General features: G+C 41.1%; 1 pseudogene; it reads left to right on the top strand.

Annotated features, from left to right (window-relative positions):
• Positions 1-8353: 8353 nt before the first annotated feature.
• LOC111977432 (cytohesin-1-like) overlaps positions 8354-24022 on the top strand; it is a 75183-nt pseudogene continuing 59514 nt past the window's right edge.

Here is a 24022-nt window from a genome sequence, read left to right as displayed (position 1 = left end):
ATGATGGCTGCGTGGTCCCATGGTGTTTATACTTGCGTACTATTGTTTGTACAYATGAACGTGGTACCTTCAGGCATTTGGAAATTGCTCCCAAAGATGAACCAGACTTGTGGAGGTCTACAATTCTTGGCTGATTTCTTTTGATTTCCCCATGATGTCAAGCAAAGAGGCACTGAGTTTGAAGGTAGGCCTTGAAATACATCCACAGGTACACCTCCAATTGACTCAAATGATGTCAATTAGCCTATCAGAAGCTTCTAAAGCCATTACATTTTCTGGAATTTTCCAAGCTGTTTAAATGACTTTAAAGTCAAGTTAGTGTATGTACATTTCTTACCCACTGGAATTGTGATACAGTGAATTATAAGTGAAATAATTTGTCTGGAAAAATTGTTGGAAAAATGACTTGTGTCATGCACAAAGTTGAMGTCSTAACCGACTTGCCAAAACTATGGTTTGTTAACAAGAAATTTGTGGAGTGGTTGAAAAACGGGTTTTAATGACTCCAACCTAAGTGTATGTAAACRTCCGTATAGTCATAGTATGATTTGATCAGCAACACACATCTGCAATGCACACAGGTAAAACACACACAGGTAATCACAGACAGGTAATCACAGACACACACACACACACACACACACACACCAAGGATGGCATCCCTCAGTTGGAGGGGCATTTGATTTCTATAGGAGGACCCATTTCTTTCACGGGACCTCCTGTGTGCACGTGAACATTTTGTTAATGGGTATTATAATAAAGACCATAGGCAACTTGTGAGTTTCAAATTTGGGCAAGCTTACAATTTATCCTACAATTTCCACCTATCTGCGTGTCTGTTATGATTAACTATTCACCCCCCAAAGCCAATACTTTGTAGAGCCACCTTTTGCAGCAATTACAGCTGCAAGTCTCTTGGGGTATGTCTCTATAAGCTTGGCACATCTAGCCACAAAGCACATCCTTCAAGCTGGATGAGTTCCGCTGGTGTACAGCAATCTTTAGAGGCAGCTGTTTATCATTGTCTCTGATTGGGGATCATATTTAGGCAGCCATTACCCCATTGTGCTTTGTGGGATCTTGACTATGTATAGTTGCCTGTTAGCACTATTGTTAGCGTCACATTTCGGTTAGAGATTTATTGTTTTTGTTTTGCTGTGAGTTTCACCTAGTAATAAAAAGATGTGGAACCCAGATCACGCTGCGCTTTGGTCCACTCATTATAACYATCGTGACATATGCACACACAACTTTTCCTGTTTTTATTTTGAATAATTTTTAAAAACAAGTTATTTTTTATATTTTAACTTCACCGATTTGGACTATTTTGTGTATGTCCATTACCTGAAATCTGAATAAAAATCTATTTAAATTACAGGTTGTAATGCAACAAAATAGGAAAAACGCCAAGGTGGATGTATACTTTTGCAAGGCCAATGCAGCGTATGCAACTAACTAAGTAAAACACATAGACCTAAAGCCGACAAATAAAAACAGTAGAAAGTATCCTGATGAAAATGCAGGTTCTTTCAATTGCATTAATGTCTCTACTCCGCCTGTCTGCCTCCCATTTGATCTGTCTTGACTTGAGCTATCTCTAGTGGAGTGCAACATTATATCAATTCAACAGGTTGGTGTGTTCGAGCGGCACGCTCCATCAAAGTTATCAGGACAGAAAAACCACACACATGATCACAGCTCACATGGAGCACTCCAAACAAAAGACAATTAAAACATTGACAAAACTCCCAAATGATGGTTATGAAATAAACCAAAGTTGTTTCTKACACGTGTAGCAGGTTGTGAACTCTGCATACAACGTTTCCACTCTGAGAATGAGAATGGTAAATGACTGTAATACAAGCATTAACATAAATTAATTTAACCAAATGACGGCGATTAACGGTATATTTAGTAGGCCTACTGGTTATTTTTGGGGAATTRATAAAAATGTACAAAACAGTCAAAGGGCAAACAATTCACACAATGACACAATGAGTGTGCAAGGGTTGGCAGGAGACAGCGGAGCACATTCTGGACATTTGCCACACACCCCTCCCCTTCTTCTTGTCTCAACATTTTAAAATATACTCAAGACACATTATCTTCACACATAGATGCTTTTCACTGACAGCCYCAACTCAGTAACCATCTAGGCCTATTGCTACCCACGCTGCCCAAATAGGCATTTTTATTGTACCTTTATTTAACTAGGCAAGTCAGTTAAGAACAAATTCTTATTTACAATGACGGCCTACCCCGGCCAAACCTAACCCGGACGACCCTGGGCCAATTTGCGTCGCCCTATGGGACTCCCAATCACGGCCGGTAGTGACGCCTCTAGCCCTAGGACTATGCACTTGTGATTTGAAACAATCCACTGCTATTTAAAAAAATAAATAAGCTAATGATCCTCTGTGGCTAAGTCAAGCTCTCTGGTAAAGTATTTTATTTAGACAGTAGTAATTATATAATTTTGGCAAAACATCAATTTACTTTAMGGGAAGACAGCATCTGAACAGTGTATATAATGACGAGATGCTCATGTCTCCACCCTAACAATGCGTGTCGTTGTCCCAAAGGTGGGAATGCAGGCATATTATGCCCATAGAAACACATTGGGTTTATTCAGGACACATTTTGGCGAGAGTGACTCATCTCGTTTCGCCTCCTCTCTGCTGGAACTAGCGAGCGAAACAGCGCCTCTCTGTCTGACTATATCTAGCCCATGCATCTGACGCTGTTCGGCCAGAAAAAGTATGACATGCCATACTCCTTTTGTACAGACAGCATCAGATACATGGTCTAATCGTAAGGAGACACAGGGGCGCTGTTGCGCTCACTTTAAATGCTTTATCTGAGATTGATGCATCTTTCTGTTGGTGCGCGTCTCAAATTTGACCGAGACGCGCAATATTTAAATATTTTATTTAGAGTGGCATGGAGGTACGGGTAGGGCNTTCAGGACACATTTTGGCGAGAGTGACTCATCTCGTTTCGCCTCCTCTCTGCTGGAACTAGCGAGCGAAACAGCGCCTCTCTGTCTGACTATATCTAGCCCATGCATCTGACGCTGTTCGGCCAGAAAAAGTATGACATGCCATACTCCTTTTGTACAGACAGCATCAGATACATGGTCTAKTCGTAAGGAGACACAGGGGCGCTGTTGCGCTCACTTTAAATGCTTTATCTGAGATTGATGCATCTTTCTGTTGGTGCGCGTCTCAAATTTGACCGAGACGCGCAATATTTAAATATTTTATTTAGAGTGGCATGGAGGTACGGGTAGGGCGGGCCAGGCTCCCTAGGCCCCGCCCATAATGCCGGCCCTGACACACGCACAAACCCCAACCATCTGCGTGCAACTGCTTTTAGCAGGAGAAAACATTTGATCTTTCTCTKATTTTAGACAAAGAACAGAAAAACGCAACACATTGTGTCTGGCGGTTTCTATATTTTTTCTTCCTCTTCCTCTCACCTCTCCCTTTTAGCTGTGTTGGTTGGCATGACAACCATGTTTGATTAATTTGTGAGAAGTGTTTGGGGTGGATGGATGGTGAGCTAGAGAGAGGGAGGAAGAGAGAGAGGTTGTGTTCACTCCCTGGACCACATACTGCATTTTATAGTAGAAACATCTCTATCTCATTTTTGATAATGAGATACCTAATTGAAACAGGTGACCAGGACCAGGCCAGTGGTAACTGTGCTTTGTTCTTTTGACACAGTTAAAAATGTTCTGTTCAATTTCCCACCAGGGCTCTTTAGATCTAGCCTGGCTTACACGACCCACGTGACCACACAGCGAGGAAGAGCTTTTTACTCAAAATCATAATGAGGAATAGCTTTTTTCTCAAAATGTATTTTTTTACGCTTTTAGTGTGTGTACTAGAGGAGGCTGGTAGGCCGAGCTATAGCAGGACCAGCTCATTGTGATGGCTGGAATAGAATAAAAGGAATGGTACCAATCACACCTAACATATGGAAAAAGTGTGTTTGACTCCGTTCCATTGATTCCATTCCAGCCATTACAACGAGCCTGTCCTCCTATAGCTCCTCCCACCAGGCTCCTCTGGTGTGTACTTTACTGTATTTATACTTGGGATGCCGCTTTTCAACAGTAAATGTAAGGAAAATTACTGGACGACTTCTTTAAAGGGAAATTTCTGATTGAGACGACATATGCAGCACCGTGAAAGTGTTCTTCGTGAATGTGGGAGCATTGCCTTTTAAAGGTGCATAGCCAACAAAGTATGATCTGATTGAATACCGGCCTGGCTCTATMGTTGTTTGTTTTGCGTGTGTGCGCGTGTGTGCATGTGGGTTAATGTGTGTGTGTGTGGTATATACAGTATGTGTGGCTTGGGAAGGGGACAAAGTCACAGACTCTATTCTTCAGACATTATGACTTGTTCTTAGTTGAAGCATCACTTTGTCCTTGAAAGTAAAATAATTCAGGCTTTTGATTGGCGATAGAAAATACATTTACTTTGAAAATTAGATCGAGGCCTTTCCAAGTAGGTCCTCCATACATAAGTGTGTATGTGTGTCTTTTTCTTTTCTCCCTCTATCTCAAACTACTCATTTTCAGAAGTTGGCTCTCTAGAGATGAAACCTAGAGCCTTAGGCCTGTAGGGGCCAAGGAGAGTGCTAGTTGTTTGAGGTCAGGGGCAGTCAAGGTTGGGGTAGAGGAGGGAAGTGGTTGAGACAGGTTGAAGGCAGCCACAAAGGAACTACACTGGATATTTCAGAAATAATTTGAATGGGAAAGGAGAGAAGAAGAACAGAGAGGAGAGAGAGAAGAGGAGGAGAGAAGAGAATATGTGAAAGAAGATTGAGCAAAGGGAAAAGAAAGAGGGAGTGAATGATACAACAAAGAGGAGGGGAGGGCAGAAGACAGTACACTAGTAAAAAGTGAACCCATTATAAAGGGTGTTGTTGGTGGGAATGCTACTAGGAGATAGCAAGAGAGCGATAAAAAGAAAGAAAGAGAGGAAGGAAGAAGGGTGTTGGGCATACAGACAGAGAGAAGGAAAGAATTGTGAGTGTGTGTGTGTTCTGGCCTCGTATCCTTGATGGTACATGTCAGTGGAGGCTCTTCAGAGGAGGAAGGGGAGGACCATCCTCCTCAATGAATTTCATAAAAATAGTTATCCTTTTTAGATAKAACTATACTAAATATAACCATGTCACTAAATAACTGATTAAAACACACTATTTTGTAAAGAAGGTCTACAGTAACCTCAACAGCAGTCTGTAGAGTAGCACCATGGTGTAGCCAGAGGACAGCTATCTTCCATCCTCCTCTGCGTACATTGACTTCAATACAAAACCTAGGAGGCTCATTGTTCTCACCCCATTCCATAGACTTACACAGTAATTATGACAACTTCCGGAGGAAGAGCTCTTTCAGCATGAACTGACATTTTGTCCACCCAATCAAAGGATCAGATAATTAATCTAGTACTGAAGGCATAAGCTACAGCTAGCTAGCACTGCAGTGTATAAAATGTGGTAAGTAGTTGACTCAAAGAGAGAGAAAGACAATYGTTTAACAGTTTTGAACYATTTAATTTCTTCCAAAATGAAAGAGAAGCAAGAGAGAAATAGAGAGAGTTATTACGTAATGTTTTTTCACTTTCAGTTTCTCTTACTTAGCTAGCAAATGCAGCTCGCTACTTTAGCCTGCTGAAACACCCTGCTCAAACAGAGGGATGCTAAGTTAGCTAGCTGGCTATGACTTTCCAACACAACACTGGAACTCTTTCAAGTCAAGGTAAGCTTTTGGTATTACTAAACTCAGCAAAAGAAGAAACAGTCCTCTCACTGTCAACTGCGTTTATTTTTCCCAACTTAACATGTGTAAATATTTGTAGGAACATAACAAGATTCAACAACTGAGACATAAACTGATCGAGTTCCACAGACATGTGACTAACAGAAATGGAATAATGTGTCCCTGAACAAAGCGGGGGTCAAAATCAAAAGTAACAGTCAGTATCTGGTGTGGCCACCAGCTGCATTAAGTACTGCAGTGCATCTTCTCCTCATGGACTGCACCAGATTTGCCAGTTCTTGCTGTGAGATGTTACCCCACTCTTCCACCAAGGCACCTGCAAGTTCCTGGACATTTCTGGGMGTAATGGCCCTAGCCCTCACCCTCCGATCCAACAGGTCCCAGACGTGGTCAATGGGATTGAGATCTGGGCTCTTCGCTGGCCATGGCAGAACACTGACATTCCTGTCTTGCAGGAAATCACYCACAGAACGAGCAGTATGGCTGGTAGCATTGTCATGCTGGAGGGTCATGTCAGGATGAGCCTGCAGGAAGGGTACCACAAGGGTACCACATGAGGGAGGTGTTTTCGCCTGTAACGCACAGCATTGAGATTGCATGCAATGACAACAAGCTTAGTCCGATGATATTGTGACACACCGCCCCAGACCGTGACGGACCCTCCACCTTCAAATCGATCCTGCTCCAGAGTACAGGCCTCAGTGTTAATGCTCATTCCTTCAATGATAAACAGAAATCCGAACATCACCCCTGGTGAGACAAAACCGCGACTCGTCAGTGAAGAYCACTTTTTGCCAGTCCTGTCTGGTCCAGCGATGGTGGGTTTGTGCCCATAGGCGACGTTGTTGCCGGTGATGTCTGGTGAGGATCTGCCTTACAACAGGCCTACAAGCCCTCAGTCCAGCCTCTCTCAGCCTATTGTGGACAGTCTGAGCACTGAATGAGGGATTGTGCGTTCCTGGTGTAACTCGGGCAGTTGTTGTTGCCATCCTGTACCTGTCCCGCATGTGTGATGTTCGGATGTACTGATCCTGTGCAGGTGTTGTTACATGTGGTCTGCCACTGCGAGAAAGATCAGCTGTCCGTCCTGTCTCCCTTTGCAATTTATTGCCCTGGCCACATCTGCAGCCCTCATGCCCCCTTGCAGCATGCCTAAGGCACGTTCACGCAAATGAACAGGTACCCTGGGCATATTTATTTTMGTGTTTTTCAGAGTCAGTAGAACGGCCTCTTTAGTGTCCTAAGTTTTCATAACATCATTGCCTACCGTCTGTAAGCTGTTAGTGTCTTAACAACCGTTCCACAGGTGCATGTTCATGAATTGTTTATGGTTCATTGAACAAGCATGGGAAACAGTGTTTAAACCCTTTACAATGAAGATCTGTGATTTTTTTTTTMATTTTTACAAATTATCTTTGAAAGACAAGGTCCTGAAAAAGGGACGTTTCTTTTTTTGCTGAGTTTAATTTATTGGTGTAACTGTTTACTGACTGTCCACTAATGTTACTGCATGATTGTAGCAGGTTTACTAACGCGTTGGTTCTATTATCTATGCTGACTATGATGTTACTTTAGCTAATATAATGACAACGATGTAGCCTGTGTGTAGCGATTTGGCTTGGAGAGGTGTTTTCGCCTGGTCACATACTGCTGATGTGTCYTGCATTGAAGTCCACAAGCGAAGGGATGAGGTGAGAGGAGACCGCATAGATGCGAGAAGGAATACAACATGGCTGCTATGAAAGTGAACTGTGTTTAAATGTGATCAGGGGAGTATTCATTCCACCGATTCTATTGAAAAAAWAATCTTAAATTGAAGCAAACGGAACAAAACAGGGATAAACATACCTGGATTTGTCCAATAGAAACTCTTGTTAGATGCAGGCAAGAGTGTGCAAGGCGGTATTGAATGTCACTGTCTGTCCATGTGTCACTGTCAGTCACCTCAAATCTTTCTCTCGACCTGTGTGCACCTACATTGTAAACTTTCATTCATAGGCTAGGTTGTAGCAACCTCAAGATGGGTATAGGGAAAATTTGAGTATCATGTAGGAGCCTAAACCTATTGCTGTTACATTGAACTGGGTACATGGAATATGAATGAGAGTCATCCAATATGCTGTAATAGAAATAAGGCCATGCTCATTGGAAAACAAATTGTCCTCCCTCATCTTAAACGGCACTGACCGGCACTGGTACATGTATGATTGTAAGTGCTGTATATAGCCATTATGTGTGTGTGTGTGTGTGTGCAGTACCTATAGTGTGACTTGGATGCCTAGCAGGTCTGAGTGGGGGATTCTGATGTGTGTGTGGGTGGGTGTGAAACAGGAGGTATGTTTATGAGTTTGTATGAGTGGAGCAGCAGGTGTGTGTGTGTGTGCGCGCACGCGCGTCTGCATGTGTGTGTGTCTAATATGTCATCAGCTCTAAGAATATCTCAGCAACTGCTAGAGAGAGAGGGTGCTGGAGAGTGTGTGTAAGCAGCACCTTGAAAAATATAGAGGTCAAGTGAATGAATGAGATTGAAGAGGAGAGAGAGCAAGGGGAGTGACAGAAAAAGAGAACGTACTAATTGTAGAGTCAGTTAGTGTGTGGCAGAGGAGGGGAGAGAGCACTGGAGTCTGGAAAGCTGAACCTAGAGAGGATGCCTCACTTTTGTGATTCATAAACTTATGCGTGAAGGGGGGGCTGCCTGGAGGGACAGAGAGAGACACAAGAAGAGAGAGGACAGCGAAAAGAGGAGAGACGCTAAGAACATTGGGGCTCTTAGCTTCAACACCTAGTTCAACTCACACAGACCACACACACACAGTGCAATGATGGGGACGGTTAGTGAGCTGTGTGCCTCCAGTTTCCAGACTTTTCTTTGTCCAACATCAAGACCTGCAGCAACTCAAGGTAAGTCACCCCTCACCTCTGATCATCAAGGACAACACAAAAAAGCTGAACAACTTATTTCCTGCCGGCCAAAACAAGAGGACCACAATGGAAATAAGTTGATCAACTTTTGTCTGTTATCCGCAATGATTTTAAATACATTGTTTTCAGATGTGTAGTTGAATTGTGTTTTTAAATTGTCAAATAAATCAACACATTTCAAGAGAGAGAGAGAAAGTGTGTCTGAGTGTGAGATGAGTCTTTATCTTTATTTTTGTCTCGCTTTTCCCCCCTCTCTCTTTCCCGCTCTGTCATTTCTTTCTTCAAAGCCAAACTCTGTAAATAAAGTTGTAATTCAAGCACAAAGCTGCCAAGTCCCTCTCCACTTCCATCCTGTTTATCGGTTTCTCTTCTCAAGTGCAAGTGATATAAAACACCAAATATATAATTACATGTTTACTGTGAGCAATTGCTAACAGTGAATATGTAATTACATTTTTATTACATTTACATTTTGGTCATTTAGCAGACGCTGTTATCCAGAGTGAATTATAGTCAGTGTATTAAACTAAGGTAAACAAGAATATAGCAAGTAAAAAGATTGTGTTACTGTTACCGTGAATGTTGTAGTTAAGCAGYCTACTTGCAGGTATYTATTTGTATTAGAAAATACCAAAAACATGTATTCTACTGTAATTAAACTGTTAGAAAATAGGCTACATGAATTGTAGTTCAGGCCAGTGAATTACAAATTACAAAATAGGTATTGAAAGTATTGAAATACCTAATGTACTGTACTGTACTGTATTGCCTGTCGRTGACACTAGCTACCTGCACTGTAAATCTGCAACAGTTTACTTACCACTGTGCTTCCAGTAATGCACTGTACATTCTAGAAATACAGCATGTTACTGTAATCAGGTGTTCCAGGAATATGCTGGCAATTTGTGTTACAGTAAAGGTCCCGTAAATCTACAGTAATTTACTGGCTTCTGTGCTGCCAGTAATTTACTTTAAATGTACAGTAACCTGCTGCCTACTGTGCTGCCAGTAATTTACTGTAAAAATMAAAGGATTTTTTTATTACAGTGAATCTTTTGCTGACTAAGAGCTTACACAAGATATTTTCAGATTTTCAACCGAGTATGGCGGGTAAGCATTACTCTATATACATATACTTAATGTGATATGTTGCTGAAAACAACTGGGAACTATTTTCTCTCTTTCTTTTGTATGTACTGTATCATAGCACGGTAATAAAGGGAGAGAACACACTCGACTCTCACCCTCTTGCAAAAGAAAGGGTGCCTGGAACCAAAATAATGATCACATCAAAAGTGAAAAAGGCTAGCATTGTTTTAAAGTACTAGTAAAGAGATTAAAGTAATACAAATATGTATTTAACATGTTTGTTCTACATAATGGTTGCCTTCCTGCCCGATWACATTGCAGATGCTTTCCAAGCCTTACAATGCCTGCATAGGTATTTCAAATACCATCTATAAGCTAACCATATGATATAGAAATCTGGTGCCCGACAGCACCAGACAGCATGTATTAAATGTGTAATATCAGGGTAACAGCAATGTATGCTAACAAGATGCTATGTAGGCTAGCAGTGCAATGAAAGCAGTACAGAGACAGGTATGGCATAGGGCCTACATTGTGGCTAATGGCATCACAGGTTTAGCAGGCTAAACGTAGCACTCAATATAAACAATATAGGCAACAAGTAGCATTAGCAGYGCTGGGCTAACAGTGTTGGCTAGTTAACACAGTATACAGTATATCAATTAACAGTTGGCTAGAGTCAAGGCTCGAAATAAACTTTTTTATTTGGTAGKACAGGTGCTCCTAACGTTGAAAAGTAAGGAGCACCAGACCAAATTTAGGAGCACAATAATATAAATATTTTTTTTACTGCAAATGACTGTCCTATCATTCTTTCTTAATGTAGAATGTAACATACAAAACTGAACACTGATTGTATTCAAAAGTGCAACAGCAAATATATTTATAAAGTTTAGGCGACAAAACCTTTATGCATTTAAAAGTACAGTTAACAGATAATGATAATGATAATAATAATAATAGAAAACTATGTAACTAATAATGTTAATGTTGTAACAAGGCAACATGCTGACTATTAACTGACACTTGGATAATGTAATAAATGTTTAGTCTCCTCTCACAATAACTAATACATTTCTTTGATCTAGAATTTAGCTAATAAATCAACTTGTTTTTGGGGTTAGGGTTTAGGGTAGGAACGTCCCAAGGATCCCGGATGGCACTAATCCTCTTCCCAGATAGTGTCCTCAATGGTGCCAATAATGTTTGCGAAGGACACCTCATTTRCATATGTCGGGTTGATTTGTAATCCATTATTTTTCTGGGTGAGTAACTTGGGTCTGAATTTGGTTACAGCCTCTTTGGCAATGCAATAAACAGTGTTAAATTTAATCTCCAGCTCAGTTAGCTCTGCCTGTTGACCGGCTTGGGCTGCCACCTGTTGCCTGTCAAATACGGCTACCTGGTAGTAGACATATTGATGTTGCTCCAGCCTTGGCTACTGATCATGACTCTCATTGCCATTATATTACACATAAGAGTCATTGGAAGAAGGCGTCTTCTGTATGAGGGAGTTTTGATGTTGAATATTAACACGTTAAAAGGTTAAATTAATACACACCTTTTATAGGGTTAAGGTTAGTGTTCCCCACGGCCATATCTCCATGTTACAGCACTTGTTTACGGGAAACAGACGGAAGACAGAGGCAACCTTCTGTGCTAATTAGCTATCTAGCGTGCTCCGAACACCTGTGTGTAAGTATAAGTGTATCGGAAGTGAAGTTTCATTGGTTGGAGGCACCCATAGCTGTATGGATCTGTGCACAACTGCTACAGCAAGTGTGTCTTTTTTATTTGAATAATTATTTATCGCTGATGAAAGATAAGGGCCATATGTTTCGAAAGCCGTATTGCAAGCGATGACCTTTCTAAATGTTAAACCACAGCGTCGGTGTAACGGCAGCCTTCCTCCTCTTCACGAGAAGAGAGGGTGTAACAGGGATCGGACCAACACGCAGCGTAGCCAGTGCTCAACATGTTTAATAAAACGATAAACAGTGAACACTTACAACGAATACAAAATAACAAATGTGGCAAACCGATACAGCCCTATCTGGTGCAGAGAAAACACAAAGACAGGAAACAACCACCCACAAACCCCAACACAAAACAAGCCACCTATATATGATTCCCAATCAGAGACAACACAAAACACCTGCCTCTGATTGAGAACCATATTAGGCCAAACATAGAAACAGACAAACTAGACACACAACATAGAATGCCCACCCAGCTCACGTCCTGACCAAACACTAAAACAAGCAAAACACACAAGAACTATGGTCAGAACGTGACAGTCGGGATTGTAGTTCACATGACCCAGTCGTGGGCGAAACTAACCACTGAAAACTGTAGGGAAAGGCAGAATGCCACCTAGAGTTTTGGAGAGCTACTCCAGTCCCCTGCCCAATGCACTTGTCCCGCACTTTATGTACTTTGGCTTATGTTATGTTTTTTATTGGACAACTTTTTTAGCCGCACGGTGCTCCCTAAACAAAAGTACTGGTCACGGGGGAAAATTTGGTCACACTTTAGAGCCATGGCTCGGGTACCGGTTGGCTAGTATAGGCAACAGTGGTGAACTAGCACGATAGGCTAGTAGGCTGCAGGCTGTGGGTTGTAGCACACAATAGACCAGTATATACAATGGGCTAGCATGCTAAGCCAGGCCATCGGCTAGCAGTAGCGGACAGTATATACAGGGGGCTAGCACGCCATAAATTGATTCACTACTTTAATGCACAAACCAAACCACATGTGTATTCTAAACTAGTATAACACTTTTATCATTGCTATTTTAATTTTACATCCTGTATTTTTCTTTCTACAGATGACGTCGATATGAGATGAGAATGACTAAAGAGGAGACAGGACCACAGTTAAAGCCTGTGCATGCCTGCTATGCTTCTTCCGTTGACTCCAGAGTACAACCAGATGAGAATGTGTTGTGCTCCAGGAACCAACGTAGCTTGTTTGTTGCTGGGCTACTATTTGGCTGAAACATACAGTATCAAGTTTAAATCAAATCAAGTTTATTTTATATAGCCCTTCGTACATCAGCTAATATCTCGAAGTGCTGTACAGAAACCCAGCCTAAAACCCCAAACAGCAAGCAATGCAGGTGTAGAAGCACGGTGGCTAGGAAAAACTCCCTAGAAAGTCCAAAACCTAGGAAGAAACCTAGAGAGGAACCAGGCTATGAGGGGTGGCCAGTCCTCTTCTGGCTGTGCCGGGTGGAGATTATAACAGAACTATGCCAAGATGTTCAAAATGTTCATAAGTGACAAGCATGGTCAAATAATATCATGAATAATTTCAGTTGGGCTTTCATAGCGATCATTAAGAGTTAAAATAGCAGGTCTGGGACAGGTGGCGGTTCCATAACCGCAGGCTATGGCCAGTAAATGGCATATGTCCCAGCTACTTGATGTATTGAGAACTAGATTGGACTACAGTATTTTAGTTAGCTTTTTACTATAGATTTTAGGGTAGGTTTGCAGTTTTTTAATATATATATATATATATATATATTATATATATATATATATATATATAATTATATATATATATACACTGAACAAAATATAAATGCAACATGTAAAGTGTTGGTTCAATGCATCAGAAATGTGTTGGTACCTCTTCCAGATCTGTGCCTCGACACAATCCTGTATTGGGCTCTACGGACAATTCCTTCAACCTCATGGTTTGATTTTTGCTCTGGCATGCACTGTCACCAGTGGCACCTTTATAAGACAGGTGTGCGCCTTTCCAATAATGTCCAATCAATTGAATTTACCATTGGTGGACTCCAATCAAGTTGTAGAAATATCTCAAGGATTATCATGGAAAAGGATGCCCTGAGCTCAATTTCAGTATATAGCAAAGGGTCTGAAAACGTATATAAATAAGGTATTTCTGTTTTTAATTTTTAATACATTTGCAAAGAAATATATAATTTTTTATCAGTTTTAGAGTAAGGCTGTAACCTAACAAAATGTGGAAAAAGTCAAGGGGTCTGAATAATTTCAGAATGCACTGTATATATACACTGAACAAAAATCGAAACGCAACATGTWAAGTGTTGGTCCCATGTTTCATGAGCTGAAYTAAAAGATCCCTGAAAATGTCAATAAGCACAAAAAGCTTATTTCTCAAAATGTTTGTGCACAAATTTGTTTACATCCCTGTTAATGAGCATTTCTCCATTGCCAAGTGAATACATTCTCCWGACAGGTGTGGTATATCAAGAAGATGATTAAACAGAATGATCATTGGCCTTTTATTGTGCTGGGGACAATCAAAGGTCACTCTAAAATGTGCAGTTTTGTCACACAACACAATGCCACAGATGTCTCAAGTTTTGAGAGAGTGTGCAATTGACATACTGACTGCAGGAATGTCCACCAGAGCTGTTACCAGAGAATTTAATGTCATTTCTCTACCATAAGCCTTCTCCAATGTTGTTTTAGAGAATTTGGCCGTACATCCAACTGGCCTCACAACCGCAGACCACGTGTATGGCGTCATATGGGCGAGTGGTTTGCTGATGTCAACATTGTGAACAGAGTGCCCCATAGTGGCGGTTATGGTATGGGCAGGCATAAGCTATTGACCATGAACACAATTGTATTTTATCGATGGCAATTTGAATGCACAGAGATACCATGACGAGATCCTGAGGGRCATTGTGGTGCCATTCACCCTCTGCAATCCCCTCKCGTCTCAGCATTATAATGCACGGAGTAAGGTCTCAAGGATCTGTACACAATTTATGGAAGCTGAAAAATTCTCAGTTCTTCCATGGCCTGCATTCTCACCAGACATGTCACCCATTGAGCATGTTTGGGATGSTCTGGATCAACATGTACGACTGTGTGTTCCTATTACGGACAATATCCAGCAACTTCGCACAGCCATTGAAGAGGAGTGGGACAACGTTCCACTGGCCACAACCAACAGCCTGATTAACTCCATGCAATCAACAGCCTGATCAACTCTATGCAATCAACAGCCTGTCACGCTGCATGAGGCAAATGATGGTCACACCAGATACTGACTGGTTTTCTGATCCACGCCCCTACTTTTTAAAAAAGGTATCTGTGACCAACAGATGCATGTCTGTATTCCCAGTCATGTGAAATCCATAGATTAGGGTCTAATGAATTTATTTAAATTGACTGATTTCCTTACATGAACTGTATCTCAGTAAAATCTTCAAAATTGTTGCATGTTATGTGCATGTTGTGTTTATATTTTTGTTCAGTGTATATATAATAATACTTTCAGGTCTATATTCCTGCCTATAGGAATAGGGGCTTCTGTTTGTTCTGTACYTGGATATGTGTTTTCAACCAAACTGAACAATACAATGTCATATACACACCAAAAAATGAAGGTTCCTCAAGGGTTCTTTGGGAAAGGTGATGGTTCTATGTGAATCCATAATGACTCAAATAAACCTTTGAGCTCTTCAATGGTTCTTTACATTCCACAAAATGGCTATTTTCTCCCTGAGTGATAATTAAATGTAGAGGAGGCGGCTCATTAGAATATTTTGGTGCGTGATTTGTGCACAGTTCTTTTTGTGCTACCGTGAGAGTGTCTTTCCAGTTTATTTAATGTGTTGTGTACACTGAATGCACAAAACGTTAAGAATACCTGCTCTTTTCATGAAATTGACCTACCAGGTGAATCCAGGTGAAAGCTATGATCCCTTATTGATGTCACTTGTTAAATCATCTTCAATCAGTGCAGATGAAGGGGAGGAGACACGTTAAAGACGGATTTTTAAGCCTTGAGWCAATTGAGACATGGATTGTGTATGTATGCCATTCAGATGGTAAATGGGCAAGACAAAGGATTTAAYTGCCTTTGAACGGGGTATGGTAGTAGGTTCCAGGTGTATCGGTGTGTGTCAAGAACTGCAAAGCTGTTGGGTTTTTCACGCTCAACGGTTTCCGTGTGTATCAAAAATGTTCCACCACCGAAAGGACATCCAGCCAATTTGACATAACTGTGGGAGCATTGGAGTCAAAACGGTGCCAACATCTTTGTGSAATGCTTTCGACACCTTGTAGAGTCCTTGCCCTGATGAATTGGGGCTGTTCTGAGGGCAGAAGGGGGGGTACAACTCAATAATAGGAAGACATTCTTAATGTTTTGAACACTCAGAGTATGTGTAATCATAATGATCCAAAGGTCTTCAATGGTCTTCAAAAAGGATAATGGCGCCGGAGGGGATGGCTGCCCTTTTATGGGCTTTTAATCAATTGTGCTATTTTGTATGTTTTTTTGCATTGTTTGTAACTTATTTGTATATAATGTGCTGATACTGTCTCTATTGTGCACAGCAGTCTAAGGCACTGCATCTCAATGCAAGAAGTGTCACTACAGTCCCTGGTTCAAATCCAGGCTGTATCACATCCGGCGTGATTGGAGGGCCATAGGGCGGCGTCACAATTGGCCCAGCGTCATCCGGATTTGGCCGGAGTAGGCGGTCATTGTAAATAAGAATTTGTTCTTAACTGCCTAGTTGAATAAAGGTTAAATAAAAAAAATAAAATAAATATGACCGAAAAGAGCTTCTGGATATCAGCAATTACTCACCTCGACATGGACAAAGATTTTTTCTTTAATGAGTCTGATGCGAAGGATATACTTTTGCAGGCTCAAATCCCCATCATTCGCATGAAGAAAAGATGGAGATACAGGGGTGCAAATCCGGGTACCTTGTGAGAATTCGTTGGCGAGTGGTAACCCGCCTCTACCATCCGTTCTATTGGTCAACGTGCAATCACTGGAGAATAAACTGGATGACCTCAGTTCGAGACTATCCTACCAATGGGACATTTAAACACTGTAATATCATATGTTTCACCGAGTGGTGGCTGAATATAGACTTGGCTGGGTTTTCCGTGCATTGGCAGGACAGAATTGCTACGTCCGGTAAGACGAGGGGTGGTGGTGTGTGTCTATTTGTCAATAACAGCTGGTGCGCGATGTCTAATATTAAGGAAGTCTTACCTAATGATAAGCTGTAGACCACACAATCTAKCATCTATATTTTTCGTAGCCYTCTATTTACCACCACATACCGATGCTGYCACTAAGATCGCACTCAACGAACTGTATAAATCCATAAGCAAACAAGAAAATGCTCATCTAGAAGCGGCYCTCCTAGTGGCCGGGGACTTTAATGCGTTTTACCTKATTTCTACCAGCATGTCATCTGCAACCAGAGGAAAAATAACTCTAGACCACCTTTACTCCACACACAGAGACACGTACAAAGCTTTACCTCACCCTCCATTTGGCAAATCTGACCATAATTACATCCTCCTGATTCCTGCTTACAAGCAAAAGCAGGAAGTACTGGTGACTCGCTCAATACGGAAGTGGTCAGATGACACGGATGCTACGCTACAGGACAGTTTTGTTAGCACTGACAGGAATATGTTCCCCGGATTCATCCAATGGCATTGAGAAGTATAACACCTCAGTCACCGGCTTCATCAATAAGTGCATCGAACACATCGTCCCCACAGTGACCGTAAGCACACATCCCAACCAGAAGCTACGGAATACAGGCAACATCCGCACTGAGCTAAAGGCTAGAGCTGCCGCTTTCAAGGAGCGAGACACTAATCCGGACGCCTATAAGAAATCCCGCTATGTCCTCAGACAAACCATCAAACAGGCAAAGAGTCAATACAGGACTATAATTGAATCCTACTACACCGGCTCTGACGCTCGTCAAATGTTGCAGGGCTTGCAAACTATTACGGACTACCAAGGGAAACCCAGCCGCAAGCTGTCCAGTGACGCGAGCCTACCAGACGAGCTATATGCCTTTTATGCTCGCTTCGAGGCAAGCAACACTGAAGCATGCATAAGAGTGCCAGCTGTTCTTGACGACTGTGTGATCACGCTTTCCGTAGCCGATGTGAGCAAGACCTTCAAACAGGTCAACATTCACAAGGCTGTGGACCAGATGAATTACCAGGACGTGTACTCAGAGCATGCGCGGACCAACTGGCAAGTATCTTCACTGACATTTTCAACCTCTAGCTAAGTCTGTAATATCTACATGTTTCGAGCAGACCACCATAGTCCCTGTGCCCAAGAAAGCAACAGTAWCCTGCCTAAATGACTACTGCCGCATAGCATACATGTCGGTAGCGATGAAGAGCTTTGAAATGCTGGTCATGGCTCACATCAGCACCATCATCCCAGAAACCCTAGACCCACTCAAATTCACATACCGCAACAACAGATCCACAGACGACAAGATCTCAATCGTACTCCACACTGTCCTTTCCTACCAAGACAAAAGGAAGAACTACAGTTGAAGTCGGAAGTTTACATACACTTAGGTTGGAGTCATAAAAATAGTTTTRCAACCACTCCACAAATTTCTTGTTAACAAACTATTGTTTTGGCAAGTCGGTTACGACCTCAACTTTGTGCATGACACAAGTAATTTTTCCAACAATTGTTTACAGATAGATTATTTCACTTATAATTCACTGTATCACAATTCCAGTGGGTCAGAAGTTTACATACACTAAGTTGACTGTGCCTTTAAACAGCTTGGAAAATTCCAGAAAATTATGTCATGGCTTTAGAAGCTTCTGATAGGCTAATTGACATCATTTGAGTCAATTGAAGGTGTACCTGTGGATATATTTCAAGGCCTACCTTCAAACTCAGTGCCTCTTTGCTTGATATCATGGGAAAATCAAAAGAAATCAGCCAAGACCTCAGAAAAAAAATCTGGTTCTTCCTTGGGAGCAATTTCCAAACACCCGAAGGTACCACGTTCATCTGTACAAACAATAGTGCGCAAGTATAAACACCATGGGACCACGCAGCCGTCATACCGCTCAGGAAGGAGACGCGTTCTGTCTCCTAGAGATTAACATACTTTGGTGTGAAAAGTGCAAATCAATTCCAGAACAACAGCAAAGGACCTTGTGAAGATGCTGGAGGAAACAGGTACAAAAGTATCTATATCCACAGTAAAACAAGTCCTATATCAACATAACCTGAAAGGCCGCTCAGCAAGGAAGAAGGCATTGCTCCAAAACCGCCATAAAAAAGACAGACTATGGTTTGCAATTGCACATGGGGACAAAGATCATACTTTTTGGAGAAATGTCCTTTGGTCTGATTAAACAAAAATAGAACTGTTTGGCCATAATGACCATCGTTATGTTTGAAGGTTAAAGGGTGAGGCTTGCAAGCCGAAGAACACCATCCCAACCGTGAAGCACGGGGGTTTGTTGCAGGAGGGACTGGTGCACTTCACAAAATAGATYGCATGAAAGAAATGAAAGCTGAAATAAATAATTCTCTCTACTATTATTTTGACATTTCACATTCTTAAAATAAAGTAGTGATCCTAACTGACCTAAGACAGGGCATTTTTGCTTGGATTAAATGTCAGGAATTGTGAAAAACTGAGTTTAAATGTATTTGGCTAAGGTGTATGTAAACTTCAGACTTTAACTGTATGTGAGAATGCTGTTCATTGACTACAGCTCAGTGTTCAACACCATATTGCCAACAAAGTTCATCACTAATCTAAAGACCTCCCTCGGTAACTGGATCCTGGACTTCCTGACGGGCTGCCCCCAGGTGGTAAGGGTAGGCAACAACACATATGCCACGCTAATCCTCAACATGGGGGCCCCTCAGGGGTGCGTGCTTAGTCTCKTCCTGTACTCCCTGTTCACCCACGACTGCGTGGCCAACGGTGGCAGGCCTGATCACCGACGACCACTAGATATCCTATAGGGAGGAGATCAGTGACCTGGCAGTGTGGTGCCAGGACAACAACCTCTCCCTCAAAGTGAAAAGGACAAAGGAGCTGATCATGGACTWCAGGAAAAGGAAGGCCAACCAAGCCCCCATTAACAATGACATGGCTGTTGTGGAGCGYGTCGGGAGTTTCAAGTTCCTTGTGGTGTCCACATCARCAACAAACTATCATGGTTCAAACCCACCAAGAAAGTCGTGAAGAGGGCACGACAATACCTTTTCCCCCTAAGGAGACTGAAAAGATTTGGCTAGACTGTTCTCTCTGCTACCGAATGGCAAGCGGTACCGGAGTGCCAAGTCTAGGTCCAAAAGGCTTTTTAACATCTTCAACCCCCAAGCCATAAGCCAAAACAATTAATCAAATGGTCACCCAGACTATTTGCATTGACCTCTCCCCCTTGTTTTTACACTGCTGCTACTCGCTGTTTATTAGCTATGCCTAGTCACTTTACCACTACCTACATGTACAAATTACCTCGACTAACCTGTACCCCCGCACATTGACTCGGTACRGRGGTATATAGTTATTATTCTTTTATGGTGTTATTTTCTTTTTTCTTTTTTATCTTCATTTCTTTTCATATTTTAGTTTTTTTAGTTTTTTATACTAAATTATATGCAGTACCAGTCAAAAGTTTGGACATACCTACTCTTTCAAGGATTTTTCTWTATTTGTACTATTTTCTACATTGTATAATAATAGTGAAGACATCAAAACTTTGAAATAACACATATGGAATCATGTAGTAACCAAAAAAGTGTTACACAAATCAAAATTGATTTTATGTTTGAGATTCTTCAAAGTAGCCCCCTTTGCCTTGATGACAGCTTACTCTTGGTGTGTCCAAACCTTTGACTGGTACTGTATATACATCTTTTATTATTTTTACTTTTGTTTTTTAGTAAATATTTTCTTAACTCTATTTGCATAAAATTGTATAGTTGGTTAAGGGCTTGTAAGTAAGCATTTCACGGTAAGATCTACACCTGTTGTATTTGGTGCATGTGACAAATGCAACAGTTCACAAAAGGGTTCTTTGCTCTTTTAATGTTAATTAAATGTAAGAGGAGGCGGCTCATTCAATTATTTGGGGGCGTGGTTTGTTCACAGCTCTTTTTGAACAACCGTGCGTGATTGTGTCATTCCAGCTTATCTAATGTGTTATGCTTTTACACATTATATATGATTATAGACAATGAAGCTGTCTTTTGGAAGACTCAGGTATGGCCTTGTGTCAAATGAGAATGGTTGACTAAATTAGACAGTGGTTTTCAATTCTCTTCTCAGGGACCCCCAGCTGTTCCAGAGGTAGCTCACCTGATTCAACTTGTCAATGAACATAATAATAACATGGATGGAATCTTAACAATATAATATGGCTGACCAGAATAAAAAACSCTGTATGGTTCTTCAAAAGGATCTACAAAGAACTTCTGATACATTTTTTCCCCTATATAACCCCACATTGGGTTGTGACCATAACGGAACCCTTTTTTGGTGCTATATASAACCTTTTTTAATGGTTATTTATAGAACCTTGGGAAATGGTCCTTTGTAGCACCATACAGGTTCCATTTAGAATCGCATGAGCAGGGTTCTATATTCAGTAGCACCAAAAAGGGTTCTGATTTGGTTACAAGCCAAATAACCCCTATCTGGTACTATTTAGAACCATCAGTTTCTGGTGTGTACATCGATTGCCAATTTGCTTATTCTTCACTCTGCCTGCTCCACCCAGAGCCATAGAACCTGACATTCTCCACTGTGTGCCGCATTTATGCATAGACAAGTGTAGCTGTTTTAAAATAAACTCACCAAACATAATTTAACAGTGAGCTTGAAGAACAGTAATCCTATCTAGTGCCTATTCCTGTATTTAAAACCATGCTCAATAAAAACGTCCATTGAATGTGTTTTTAGTCCTCTCTCTTTCTTAGCGCTTGCCCTCTCCTGCCACTGTGGTAAAATCACCATTCACCATGGTTTAAATAATTTTACTGATAAACTCCTTAAGCAGAAAGGTCAGATTTGCTTTTGATATATATTCCTTTCAGAGGCTTATATCTAATAATATATACAGTGCCTTACAAAAGCATTCAGGCCACTTGGATTTCTTCACAGTTTATTGTGTTACAAAGTGGGATTAAAATGTATTTCATTGGCATTTTTTTGTCAACAATCTACAAAAAATATTCTGMAWTGTCAAAGAGGAAGAAAAAATTATATATATATTTTTTAAAGATTCATATAAATTATTTTGTATATTTGTATTATTCTCACTCTGTCCTTCAGGTGAGTATTGGGGAGTCAATACAATGTTGTTAATCCATCATCAGTTTTCTACCCTCACAGACATTGTAGCGGTTTTAAAAATCACCAATGGCCTCATGGTAACATCCCTGAGCAGTTTCATTCCTGCCCTGCAGCTCCGTGCAGAAGGACAACTGTATCTTTGATGTGTCTGGGTGGTTTAATATATAATCCACTGCATAATTATTAACTTGACCATGCTTAAAGAGATATTCAATGTCTGATTTGCTATTGTTACCCATCTACCAATCACTGCCCTTCTTTATGTGGCATTCAAAATGCTCCATGTTCTTTGTAGTTGAATCTGTGCTTGGAATTCAAATGCAATACTGTTTGATGTATGGGGGGCAGAGGAAGGGTTAGTCATAAAAAAATAATGTCAACCCGTATTATTTCACACAGAGTGAGTCGATGTAACTTATTATGTGATTTGTTAAGCAAAATTTACTCCTGAAATTATTTAGGCTTGCCTAAACAAAGGGGCTGAAAACTTATGCAACAACTATATTTTAGTTATGCAATTAAATCAATTTTAATCCCACTTTATAACACAATAAAATGTGAAGAAATTCAGTGCAAGGCACTCATATATTCCAATGTGTACCTTATTTTAAGTAACTTTTTCTCCTTGGTTCTGCAGATATCAGTGGCATATCATGTAATGATCTCTATGACTATATTCCTCCCAGGTTCTCTCCCTCTCTCAGCATATCCTGTTTTCCTCTCTTTGTGGCCAAATTTAGTGAATGAAGCTCTGATTCAAGCACACAGCTGCTCTTTAAAACCCTCTCCCTCCATTATCTCATTTTTCTCCCTCTTACTCTCTCCTCTTTTTCTTCCTCTCTCTCGTCTATCATTTTCTCTGTCCTTGTATGCTCTCATCTCTCTCTCTCCCGCTTTCTCGGTATGGCAAAGCATCTGATTGGCTACCCAGTAGCAAGTGTTCCTAAACCACGCCTCATTTCTACGGCATGGGACGCTCCAGTTCAGAGTCAATTCACAGCTGTTACATTTGAAGATAGAAAGTCTACAAAAAGTTATCCTCAAAAAAATATGTATAATCTGAGCTCTCAAATAAYGTGGTGCTACGTAAGTAGCAATCTGTATTTATTTTTTTAAGGATTCGTAGTTTACAGAAAGGCTACACGATGGTTTTGAAGTCGGAAGACGGAGTGGGTACGTAGCGACCGACCTAATTAGCCTAACGTTATCTAGCTGAGGCTATTTGATGTAGGCTCTAGCTTTATAAACAGTTAATACTTGTAGGSTATTTCTCATTCATTGACAGACAGACAGAAAGTGAGAACTCCTGACATTTGTTTTGCTCAGTGAGTGTCCCAATCAAAAATGGCCCCCTTAGCCCTACATCCTATGCCTGGTGTCAGAGACTCCAGCCACCCTAGTCATAGACTGTTCTCTCTGCTACCGCATGGCAAGCGGTCCAAGAGGCTTCTAAACAGCTTCTACCCCCAAGCCATAAGACTCCTGAACATCTAATCAAATGGCTACCCAGACTATTTGCATTGCCCCCCCCTCTTTTACACTGCTGTTAGTCTCTGTTATCATCTATGCATAGTCACTTTAATAACTACCTACATTTACATATTACCGCAACTAACCGGTGCCCCCGCACATTGACTCTACCGGTACCCCCGTGTATATATTCTCGCTATTGTTATTTTACTGCTGCTCTTTAACCTCTCTTGGGGTACGTGAGACGTTAGCGTCCCACCTCTTCAACAGCCAGTGAAACTGCTTTGCGCCAAATCAATACAAATACTCATTATAAAAATTCTGAAAACAAAACATATTTTACATAGTTAAAGATGAACTTCTTGTGAATCCAACCACGGTGTCAGATTTTAAAATGCTTTACGGCGAAAGCATACCGTACGATTATTGAGAACATAGCCCAGTAGACAAACTATTACAAACAGTAATCAGCCAAGTAGAAGAGTTACACAAGTCAGAAATAGAGTAAAATTAATCCCTTACCTTTGATGATTCTCATATGGTTCACTCAGCAGACATTCATATTACTCAATAAATGTTCCTTTTGTTCGATAAAGTATCTTATATCCAAAAAC

Source organism: Salvelinus sp. IW2-2015, linkage group LG18, assembly GCF_002910315.2.
Source record: "Salvelinus sp. IW2-2015 linkage group LG18, ASM291031v2, whole genome shotgun sequence".
Taxonomy (NCBI): Eukaryota; Metazoa; Chordata; class Actinopteri; order Salmoniformes; family Salmonidae; genus Salvelinus; species Salvelinus sp. IW2-2015.
Note: the sequence above shows the minus strand (reverse complement) of the source record. Positions and strands in the feature narration are given on the sequence as shown.